Raw genomic sequence first — 12,155 nt, forward strand, 5'->3', positions numbered from 1 at the left:
GAAGGGGAAGGGGAAGGGGAAGGGGAAGGGGAAGGGGAAAAAAGCTTCTTTGGATGTAAGGGAAAGGCTCTGCCACAGAGGGTTGTGGGCATGGCACAGCTCCCCAGGGCAGTGGGCACAGCCCCGAGCTGCTGGAGCTCAGGGAGCACTGGGACAGTGCTCTCAGCCCTAGGGTTTGGGTTTGAGTGGTACTGCATGGAGCCAGTTGTTGGGTCCTTTCAATGGTCCTTGCTGGGTCTCTTTCAACTTGGGATATTCTACAATTCTATGATTCATTATGAGTCTATTTCTTGTTTGCCATTTTACAAAGAACAGCCTTACCACAACCTTTGTTAGTACATATACCCAAATCATTTCTTTTCCCAAAATATTTCCTCACAGAAAGCACAGGCGCCCAGGTTCAGTTGGAATGCAGGGTCTGGAGCACCTGGTTTGGTCACCCCAGGCGTTCCTGGAAGAAAGCAAACACGGCAGAAGCAACACATCTCCACACCTCTACTACTTTTTCGCCCTTCTCAAGGACAGCAAGAAGCTGCGCTGCAGATTTCTGCTGTCAGATCAATTAGGAAATATTGCGTCTGATGAATATTTTCTGTAAAAAGCATAATTACAGCTATTTGCTACCGAGCTAATTACATATCATTTTCCATTCCTACTGTTTTGTACTTTCTGGTTTACACCCTCCCTGCAGAAGCAGGATCTCAGTATAGCACACGTGTTATTTAGGCGAGACATTGTGTGAATTACTCCTGTTTTAAAAACCTAAGGCACTTGAAAAGGAAGCTTTTAGAACCCCCATCAGTGTCAGTCTCCTGCGGGTGAGCTTTCTTCCAAGCAGCAATCACCTGCACGCAGCCCATTTCAAGTCAACAAGCCAACATACCCCATCACTGGTCCTTTTCAGGACTCTATCCCATAATTCAGTTTAGAATTGCAACTGGGGTAACCCAGAACCACTCCAGGAACACCTTCAGAAGCACACAGGGTTTGGGCATCCCGGCTTGACGGAATCGCGACTTTGTAATTGAAGACGAAACATGATTCAGATTTTAGTTTCTATTCTACCCAGGTCATCCAGGCTCAACGGTTGACCAAAACACAAATGAAGTTGCAGAACTCTTCCAGTCAAAGAACAGCACGTACAACAGCAGCAATTCATTTGACTGCTCCTTTTGGAGGACTTGTTCTGCATTTGGCTGGTGTACGTCAACCTACACGTCTAGAAAATCTCCCACCCAATTTCATTTCCAACTTTAACAGCCTCCTGACCCTTGGGTTACTTGATAGCTTGAAAAAGGGCTAAATGGCATTGGAATTCACAGAACATCCTTCTGCCCAGCTTGCCTGACTCATGGGTTTTGTGAACATACTGACCGTGCAAAATGGATGCCATGCAAAATAAAAGAACTGCTGTTTCCATTGTGATTGTGAAACATAATTGCAATGGGTTCACTATTTTCTTTTCAATTATTCTTACGTATTTTTACACACAGCTGCTCAGTGCAACAGAAACCATCCCAAATATCGAGATCCAGCTCCACTCTGTCTGGGGAGATGTACGCCCATCTATCCTTTCTCTCAGATACCCCCACATTTTGTTGCACAGTCACTGAAGGGAGCCCATGCACAACGTCTGGTGTAGTAACGTAAGCTCAGGAGTTCACCCTGGTATGTGAAAATCTGCTTCGCTAAGCTAAGAAAACACAGATCTCTGCCTGTTCATGCTGTCCCAGCTTTGATTCTTCTTTGCAAAGAAGACGTTTTGAAGGAGGGAACAGGAGTCCCACTTTGGGAAACTCACTACTGAAGCCCTACGGTCTTCCCATAGGTGATGTGTATGTGAAGTTCAACAAGGAAAGATGGGAATTCAACCCAGCTCTGCCACACGGAAAGAATATGTTCACTAGCCTGATTCCAGACAAGGAGACACATCACCACCTCCACTTGCTTTGCTTAAAAGAAGGGGAAAAAAAAAGCAGAGGACAGATTGAAACAAAGTCCATCTTAGAAACAAACAAAAAAGCTTCCCGTTTCTACCTTTGAGAAGAAACTCCAGGCTGTAGGTTGAAGCCTTCTGGGAGAACTGAAAGTGATACAGTTGCTCCTGAATGGGTGGTAACTTAAAATACACTCCTCTCTCTTGCTTCCTACTTCCTCATTTGCATGACGGCTCTCAGCATGCTGCTCTGTGCAGATCCCCTTTTGAGACGCGCAGTTTTCAGCTCTAATTCTCTGCCGGCACCGCACAAGAGCCCTAAGACGCCACCCAGTGAGGTCCACGCACCCTGAGAAAACTCCCACACTGTGACCCCTAATTTCATAGGATCACAGAATCACCAAGGTTGGAAGGGACCTCCGAGATCACCTCGTCCAACCCTCCATTTGCGTCGGGGTAGACGTGGGAAAGCACCCATGTTTGATGAGTTCTCTCTTTACTGTTACTTCTCCTTCCAACCACGATGAGCAGCATTCAGGGCAGGTTACTGATGAGCCCATTCATTTGACATCTCGTCATACATTCTTTCTTGAATTGTGAGTCTCCTCCATCCATTCAACAGAAGCACAAATGAAGCCTGCTTCCCAACAAGGCAGAAGTAACACAAGGACTTTTCCTATATTCCACTTCAGATACAACAGGTGCTACTTAAACTTTTGCTTGGCTTTCACAGTCAGGTAACAGTTTAAAATATACAAAGTATCTAATGGGCTGCTACAGCTAAGCATAAAATAAATAATACAGAATAAGGGGGCAATCTCCTACACTCGCCAGAGAGTAATCTGCTGCTATTTGTAAAAATGATGAAGGCAAAATACTCAGCGAGACCTAGATTTGCATTTTCAGCATCTGCTGTCAAGCTGAACAGGTGCACAAAGCCATCACAGGCTTAACTTCTCAAAACCAAAAGAGATGACAGAGGGATAAGCCAAAAGAAAGCTGTAAGTTGAAGAAACACTGTTTATCCTTGATGAAACAACAGGCAGGGGAGCCCCATGGGAGGAGAAAGCCACAGTCAGCCTGACCCACCAGCATATTGGGTGATACCACCACATTAGGTAATGGAATACCATTACCTCTGAAAACTAGGTGAATGATCTGGGATCTTAAATGCATCAATGAAAAGTTACTTGGGAAAAAGGTATGGGGTTGATGTTCCTGCACCAGCAACTGCCCCTCCGAGCATGCGTACAACAAAGAGACACCGAGATACAGGCAAAAGCAGAAAGACACCGGGGTGCCTTAAAACAATGCAACTGGAACACTGGGAAGGGCACGATACCTACATGACAAACTAAGTCTCCACTGCTCTTTAGAGGAAGGCTGGCTTTGCTAGCTAAACAAGAACTCTTCTAGGTCGTAACAGAAAACAAATGAGAGAGATGTTCAGTTGGCATTTGGTCTTATAACCTTCAGTACTGAGCTGTACCAGCACACAAGTAGCATTCTGACATTACAACCAAGTCTCATGAACTCGGGGAATCAATTGCTGTTGGAGTCAGACGTCCACCTCAATGTTGGGTGGAGTCCCAGGGAGCTAAACCACAGCTCAGTCAAGTTCAATCCCACTAAGTTCTTAGTAATATCAACACATTAACAGTGCGGTGGAAAAGAAAAAAAGGAGACTTAGAAATATTCAGTATTAAAATTTTTGACCTCTGAAAACTGAGGTAGAGTCACATCACTGGAAATCAGCTCTGATTTTTGACAGGCCATAGCACAGCCATAATAGGTAATTCTTTTGCATTGCAACTGTCATATTTTTAGAAACAAAGAGGAGTAACTCCTATTTCCTGTTCTTCCCAAGCATTACTTCACGTACTGTTGAATCACTAACTACAGATAGCACTCAGGACTGATGCCGCAGCATTTCAGAAGCTCCACTTCCACCAGCACCGAAACTTTCCACTAGAGGAGTCAAGTCCAACTTTCTGCCTCCTCCTTCTAAAGCTGAAGCAACAACACCCAACCTCAACACGCTTCCAATCCCATTTGCTGCCCTTGGTACTGCAGTCCCAAAGCAGCACTGGACCAACAACGTTTTTTCTACAACCTGTAACTGCAAACAAAAAAAAAAAAATTAAAAACAGCTCTCAGATAATTGTTCCCTATTAAGCAATTCCAGTGAACTACTCCATCATCACATTACGTCATCTGAATTTCACGTAGCATTCTGAGAACAAGAGTTACACAACGCAGTGCTCGCTGCACACTACCAGCTCAACCCATCCCTTGAGCTCTGGGACACAGGCAGCCAGCTCTGCCAGGCTGCATCCCCCCACCGACCAAAGAAAAGCCTTAAACGTGCTGACGTGCAGTAAAAATGAAGCTGCATCAGCTTCACGTTTCTTTCACGACTTCAATTTTACGTGTCTTTTGAACACTCGGTGCTACAGGCACAACAGCACCGGAAAAACAAGTCACTGCAGTCCCCGGATCATGTTGCAATACGCAGTACAGCAAAGTGCTCAGGACTGTATGAGGAATCGAAAATGCCTTATGAAATAAAATCAGCTCCCTCGTTTTCTAGAGAAAGGCATAGAGAACTTAAAAATGCTGATAGATGGGTTCGTCAATAAACGAAAGCACAACGTGCCAGTGACCAGCGAGCTTACGTTTGTAGCCTGGCTTTACAATTACAGCATGCATCGGTCCATCATTCAGAGGAAACTGAGCTTACAAGCCTCACAGCTCTACAAAGACCCAGAAACAGAATTCCAGAGGTATTCTGGCACCTGCAACATCTGCAAATGAGCATTTGAAAACGTGAGGGTCACTTCAAATAGTTGCCTTAGCGCTGGAAGTCTGAGTAGGTGCTGTAACAGGAGTGCTTGCCCTCCAAAACATTCCTTTGCACCACCTATCCGCAAGCAGGGTTCAGAAGGAAAATGCAATTTCAAAAGGTAGAAAATGGTAAACTGCCTTTAAAGCTAAAAGAATGCAGCAGGTATCATTTTATGCCATACCTAAAATCAACATCTGAACCTCGAAGCACTTTGTGAGTGCTTTACTGACAAGTGACAGCGCTTGAAATAAGTCCAAGTCATAAAAAAGATCGTTCCCGAATTAGCTCCACGCTTTCTTTGTTATCTTTATAACCACCAGTGGCCACCTAAGACAAGGAAGAAGGTAAAGAAAGGTCACTGACTTTCACACACCACTCAGCCACATAAAATGAGTGCTCCAATCTAACGGCAACAGCACAAATTCACAAACCTGACGACCTACTGCTCTCCCAGCTCCCACAGAAGGGCCGTGTTTATGTCAAGCTTTCCCCAGAACACACGGCAGGATCCACCATTTAATCCCTTTATCTAGAGATGCGTCATTACACAGAACTAAGAGTGGATTTCAGAAGTCAAAATGACTTGAAAACAATCAATGAGAGTAAATGCTATACATGGAACAGAGCCGGGACCGGCGCTGCCGAGAACACCGGCTGAGGTCACTGCAAGTCTTCTACAGATTAAGGAGGATGTCCTGTTGTAGCCATGTACAGATGCTCAAAGAACAAGAAGGTGACTGGAGACAGCCAGCATTTATTCAGGACAAGCCATGCCTGGTCCACCTGACAGTTTTCTGTTCTGAGCTGACTGCTCTGTGGATGAGGGGAGAGAGCAGCAGGTGCTGCTTATTCTGACCTTCCAACAGCTTTCATATGAGGTCTCCCAGAGCATTCTAAACAGTGGCAGCCAAACTGGTGAAACAGAGCAGTGGGCCAATACTATCTGATGTCTTCGCTGATGAGCTGGGCAATGGAATGTATAACCTCCCAGCAAGGGTAGGGGATGCCAAGCTGCAGCAGGCTGCCCAGAGAGGCTGAGGATCTCCACCCCGGAGGCATTTCCGACACGGCTGGACGTGGCTCTGGGCGCTGATCTGAGTTGGCCCCGCTTTAAGCCAAGGTTGGGCCGTCCCACCTCCAGAAGTCTGTTCCAAACTAAGTTATTCTGCGACTGCGTTTTAGGTAAACAGAAGCAAATGGAAGCAGTTAAAAGGTATTAAAAAAAAAAAAAAAAACCATACCACAGAGATATTTGAGGTATTTCCTTTCAAGTGAAAATAGGCCAGAAACAAACATGAAAAATGAGGATGTCCAACTTCTGAGCCAGTTTCAAAAATGAGAACAACTCAGGGCTTCCAAAGGAATCTCATGAAACGCCGCCTTCCTCAATTTTACGTACTGACCGAGCGGCATCTTTTGTGGCAAGAGCAGAGACTGGCAAACTGCTAATTAACAGGTCAGAGGCACCTGTCCCAGGTTGCAACAGGAACCAGCGAGCTGAGCGTGCTGCTCGGCAGGCCCTAACCACGAGGTCTTCTCCCGACAGATACCTGCGGTCGGGAGGTGCGAAGCTTTTTGACAACCCTTCAAGTCAAGCACACAAATCACCTTTCACTTTATAAATCCCGTCCCTTTTCCCCTACCAGCTCCAGATGAATGAAGAACTGCTATCACCGACGCGGTTTAACTTCATTTTTGAAGGCTGCTACTTTGCGCCGGAACAAAATCAATTTGCTTTTTTCTATTAAAGACCACAGACAGAATTATTTCTAAATAAACCTACTGTAAGACTCGCTACGGTCCCCTTCGCTGTAATATCTGAAACTGAATACAGCTTTTTCTCAACAACACAGTTCAAAGTCATTAGCAACTCACTTCTGCCTTGAATTTAATCTCTCTCTGCCCACAACCAGAATGGTGAGAAAGCAAGCAGCCCATAAAGCACTGGCAGCATGAAACATCTGCAATGGACAACCCCATCAACTATAATGCAGTGGGAACATTACATCAGAGTAACAACTAAAAACTCAGTCTGGGACATATCTCATATCCTTGATCCTGTACAGACAGAGAGGGAAAAAATGCAACTCCCCCAGGGCAGTAATTAAAAGGAAAATTGTACTCGCTTGATCTAATTTAGGCACCTGATTTAGGAGACCGACCAAAATTTCTGTGTAACAGAGAGCGCAGAGCAGCCCGAATCCATGTCAGTGGGGATGCTCTTCATTCTCTGGGCATCACACGGGGCCTGGAGTCTGACCAATTATTTCTCCAAGGATCCAGAGCGGTGCAAAACACCATAATTTAGTCAAGGGTGAAAAAAAGGAAAAAAAAAAAAACAAAACCGAAATACAATGGACAAACCCAACGGGGAAGCAAAGTGCAAGCACAGAAATGAAGCTCAGTACAGGAATGAAGCCCGGCTAGCACCCAATTTACCCAATTAGCTCCTACAGCTCATTATTTCCAGCCATCGCTGTCGCATCGGTGGATTCAGGTGTTTGACACGGGTGAAGCCTTCGCGTTTCCAAGCAAACTTCGTTTTTTTTCCGTCGAGACGACGCGTTTGACGAAGAGCGCGCTTCTGCCACCAACTCCAGCCCCCTGAGCTCCGGCTTCTCACGGCAGCGACGCAGCGCAGCGCCCCGTCCCGCTCAGCAGCCGCCCGCCCCACGCTACCGCAGCGCCGCTCCCGGCCCCGCCGTGCTGACAGCGCCGCCGCTCACCCCCCTGTCCCCCCGCTCCCCGCAGCCGCCGCCGGTACCTGTTGCGCCGCCCGGGAGCGCCCGCTCTGCGCCGCGCCGCCTCCTCCTCTGCCGCCCCACAACATGGCGGCGGGGGCGGGGGCCGCCCGCTGTGAGGGGAGGTGGCGGGCGCGGGCTGAGGGCGCCGCCGGGTGCTCGGGTTGGAGTAGTTCCCCACAGGGCAGCCGCGGGTGCCGTAGCCACGCCCTGTGCAGCTGACCGCGGAACGGCGGAGCTCGGAAGGGAGCCGAAAGCCGCGCCAGTTGCAGCCCCCTAACCCCCAGCCGGCCTTGGATAGGGCACCACTGCTTCTCTGTGGATAATAACAAGCCTTTAGGAACTGTGTGTAGTTGTAGCATTCATTCTACAGCTTCCTAGCAGGTGGACCTTGCTACATAGCAAAGATTAGTGTCTTCCTGCTGCGTTTTTGCTGTGTAGATAATTACATATCGTCTCTGAGTACAGATTTTTGCAGTGACTCATCCTTTCAGGTTCTCAGTGGGCCTGTCCACTTTGTTACACCTTGTGCAATTTACTGTGATCCCGCACAGTCACGTTACTGTGACACATCTTGGTCACAGTCACACACCAGGACATTCTCCTGTATTCTGTATTTCTTCGGTGTTTTAGCTCAGATGTTTGCAATTGCTGTTACAGCTGCCACGTGGCATTGCCAGCCTGCATTAACATATTTACCCTCCCGATCTCCTCAGCCCTCTTCTGATTTAATGCTCTCAAAGAGACAGTATTTCCCTTCCTTACTCCCAGCCCCAAAGTACACGATGTATTTGGATGCATAGACATTTGCCGTGGAGGTGGATGAAAACACGTGCTCAAGCAGCACTTGCTCACTTTGTGGCTTAAATTGCTGTGGTCATACCATTATCTCTGCCTTCAGCTGAGCAAATTTTGTGAGCAATACTTCATTTAATTCCAAGGGATTGGCTGAGGTAAGAGAACAGCACTGGGTCAGGCACAGATTCCTCTGGAGCCTTTCTGATGGTAATTTCTCATTTAAATTAATTTCTAATATCCCTTATAAAGCAGCCTTTAATCCCTTCAGGACGTATTACAGTGATATTGCCTGGTTCTCAATGTGACTTTGCTGCACAGGCGACACTTGCAGCCTTCTTTGTATTTAAGATAAATGTTTATATTGGGCATAACAGCATTCAGATTCTCTCTTGTAGAGAAGTTTAAAATAACAATAACCAGATAAACATATTTCTTCTCGCAGTAAGAAAAAGATCAGGCTGGTGATTATAGTAGTAAAGCACTGGGTGGGGGAGGCAGTGGAAAACCTATCAGCAAAAGTCTGTAAGAAGAAGTTAGATGAAGGTCTGAGAGCAGTTACGGAAGGATCGTCGATCCTCCCTTGGATGACTTCTCAAGGAACCTTACATGTCTTTTCTTCTATAATTAACGTCGGTGCCTGGGCTCGCCAAGTGAAAGGCGTGGGGTCACGTCCCGCGTGACACTTGTTCCACTGCACAAAAGGTCGGGCACCAAAGCCAGAGGAGGAGAGCTGGGGAGAGCCCGTGCTTGGTACGAGGTAGGGCACGCTGCTGGGGCACGTGATAAAAGGAGGGTGAGTCACGCAGGGGGCGAGTGTTGATGTATATTTGTTGGTTTAAATTTTATATACAGTTCTGCAGAAACGCCTATAGACACGCTAAGCAGAAACACAGGGGACATACCTTCTTCAGTACCCCCCAAGAGAAAGCAGCAATGTAACTCACCCAGATAACTACAGGCGTTGCCTGCTATGACACAGAATTTAAGCCAGAAGAAAACTGCAATAATATGAGCTTTTGTTGCCTGGGATGGAACCAGAGAGAAGGCAAAATCCAGCTGACTCCCTCGAGAGGAAAACCTTGGGCATGGAATTAGCATATCAAAGCTTTATGTATTATTATAGACAAGTTGAATGCTGTCTCATCTTCATTATCACAAGCTAATCAGAGCTATTAGAACAATACATATCTGTAAGATTAATTAGCCAGCAGGAAGAGGAGCAGAACTCACAGGCTGCTGTGAATACGCAGCAGCCGTCTGATCATTTTTCCTTGTAATTGGAGCAAAGTTTAGGGTGAACTGGAAAAACTGCATCCTTGAAATGAACTGACTCTTACCCAGCTTGAGAAGACTCTTAGAGATGCATCTCAGGGGTTGGGGAATAACGTACTTCTTGCAAGCTTCATTGTGGTTTTGGGAGGTGACATCAAGTATTAGGTGAAAAAGAAGATCTTTCTTGTGGTAGTTTGTACTCTTTGGGCAAGGAGTAGGCAGTGGAAAAGTAACTTAAAGCTGCAGGAATAAGTTGTTTGTCCTAGAGAGCCATTAAGGTGAAGAAAATTACTGATGAGTAATAAGGAAAGTCAGCTGAAAGGAGAAGAAACCAATCGTATGATAGCATAGAAACCTGTTCAGACATTGGGGCAGAGTTTCAGTGTAATAGCTACCCAAAAGAGACCAATTAAGACAAAATGTCTGTGAGAAGCAGAAAAGAAGCAGGATATACTACAAGCAGTAGTAATATTACTGGTAGCATTTACTATCCTGTAAGCCCTTGTCATATCTGAGCCAAAAACAACTTAAAGAAGCAAAAGCTATCAAGATTTTATGAAGACGGATAAATTAAAAATATTAAAAGCAACTAAATTTTCACATTAGGGTTTTATTTTTAATCATTATTTGTACTCTTGTATTTAAAGTAACAAGGAATTTTTGCTGTCTTTAGAGTAATAAGGGAATGTAGAATCATTTGAGTTGGAAAGGGCCTTCAAAGGCCATCTAATCCAACTCCCAGCAATAACCAGATTGCCCAGAGCCCCATCCAGCCTGACCTTGAGTGTTGCCAGGGACAGGGCATCCACCACCTCTCTGAGCAACACATGTCAGAGCTTCACTACCCTTATCATAAAAGCTTTTTCCTTATATCCAACCTAAATCTCCCTGTTTTTGTTTGAAACCATTTCCCCTTGTCCCATCACAACAGACCCTGCTGAAGAGTCTGTCCCCTTCCCTCTTACAGCCCCTTCAGGTACTGACAGGCCACTCTCATGGCTCCCCACAGCCTTCTCTTTTCCAGGGTGCACAGCCCCAGCTCTCAGTCTGTACTCACAGGGGAGGTGTTCCATCCCCACTGCCTCCATTGGTATTCAACTGTTTTCTTCCTTTTGAGCAAATGCTGGATACTGTCTTTAGCCTGGGTCTTTCTTTAAACCTGCAGGCACATAACACAAGGGGATAAACAAAAGGAGAAGTTAGCGTTTACTTTCCACACCCAAACTACAGGGGCAGTGCGTTTTGGATATTGATTCTGAGTAATAATTTATCAAAAAGCTCTTTCTCAAAAACACACGCTGCATCAAAAATAATGCTTCTACGAGATGCTGTTTTGAACTCTGAACCAGAAGGCCGCACAGTACTTAAAACAACAAATCTTACAACCTGCTGTGTTCATTTGCAGGACTTTCTGCTAGTTACTAATTGTATTTAAAAAAAAAATAATAATGGCTCAACTTTGTTTCCTGTTGAGCACAAATATTATTTTGTAGGGGTGGAGAGCTGGTCTGTATTTGTTTAGAGCAGGAAAGGCTCCTTTGGCCAATCGCACTGAAATTATTTTGAGATTTATAGAAAAAGCAATGCAACCATAGAGAAAGTAGATTTCCAGGCAGGCCAGAATGCGTTGCGAAGGCAGCACTGACTCATGCAGACTGAATTTTGGCAAGTAAAGTTTTACCAACAGCTGAGCAGACAGAGAATTTAACTTGCAAAACCTACCTACAGCACAGGCATTGTGAAACATACAAGTACATATAAATTCCAGCTTTCGAGTGCTGGCAATAGCTAATTAATAGCATTAAGCAAGGTTATTTCGTGCAATCTGTAATCCTTGATCTCTAATTAGTAAATAATACTTCGGAAGCCAGAGTTGCAAGTTCTTTTCAAGTGCCTTTGTTTCTCTACTCTCATATGTCTTACAGTGAGCCAAGAAGCCAGTCTAATCCCAGCAGGTTGCCATCCTTAGTTATGTTCGGCGTTAATTGATTTTTTTTTTTTCCCCAAAGCCTTCAGTTTTAGGTGCTAGAAAGATATCATTAGGTTTGTATTGTTAAGATAAAAGAGAGACAACGGTGTGAGGGTGCAGGGGCTGTCTAATTAACACACCGTCCAGCTGCTCCCAGGCCCCTCGCAGGAGCTGCAGCCCATCCAAGGCCCATCTCTGGAAGCCCAGAGGTGCACAGGGGCACAAAGGCAGTGGAGAACCTAAACCACAAACTCCTGTGGTCTGTACCAGCAACTGGCAGGGGACAGTAGTTTCATGAGCTCCAGTGTTCGGGTACTGCAATGAGCGAGACTGGAATCCAGGCAGCAGATTACTCTTAAGAAGTCACGAGGTGTCTCTTACCAGAATTTTGTGACATGCTGTAGAATTCTAAGTTGTTTTTCAAGGATGAACAATCTAAGAATCATCTTTTGAAATAAATCTTCTCCGATCTTTTACAGTGTTTTGTGAGTTGCTGTGAAAAGGAAAGTTTGCCAGATTCAGGGAGACCTGTAAAGACGCAGGCACGCTAAGAGTAAATAAAATACTGTGGCAAAGAAAGACAAAACAGTGTAA

The 12,155-nt window shown here is 45.6% G+C and overlaps 1 protein-coding gene across 7 annotated transcripts in view; it reads right to left on the reverse strand.

Annotated features, from left to right (window-relative positions):
- Positions 1-7,669, reverse strand: part of ITSN2 (intersectin 2) — a 68,750-nt gene extending 61,081 nt beyond the window's left edge. For 4 of the 7 annotated variants that reach the window (XR_002436764.1, XM_021391348.1, XM_021391351.1 and 1 more), the window contains exon 1: positions 7,546-7,669. The gene's annotated coding sequence lies outside the window, so the exon portion shown is untranslated. Of the gene's footprint in view, positions 1-7,220; positions 7,463-7,545 lie in introns of those variants that run through there. The other 3 variants (XM_021391347.1, XM_021391346.1, XM_021391350.1) reach the window with 3 other exon arrangements.

This window comes from Numida meleagris, chromosome 3 (genome assembly GCF_002078875.1).
Source record: "Numida meleagris isolate 19003 breed g44 Domestic line chromosome 3, NumMel1.0, whole genome shotgun sequence".
Classification (NCBI taxonomy): domain Eukaryota; kingdom Metazoa; phylum Chordata; class Aves; order Galliformes; family Numididae; genus Numida; species Numida meleagris.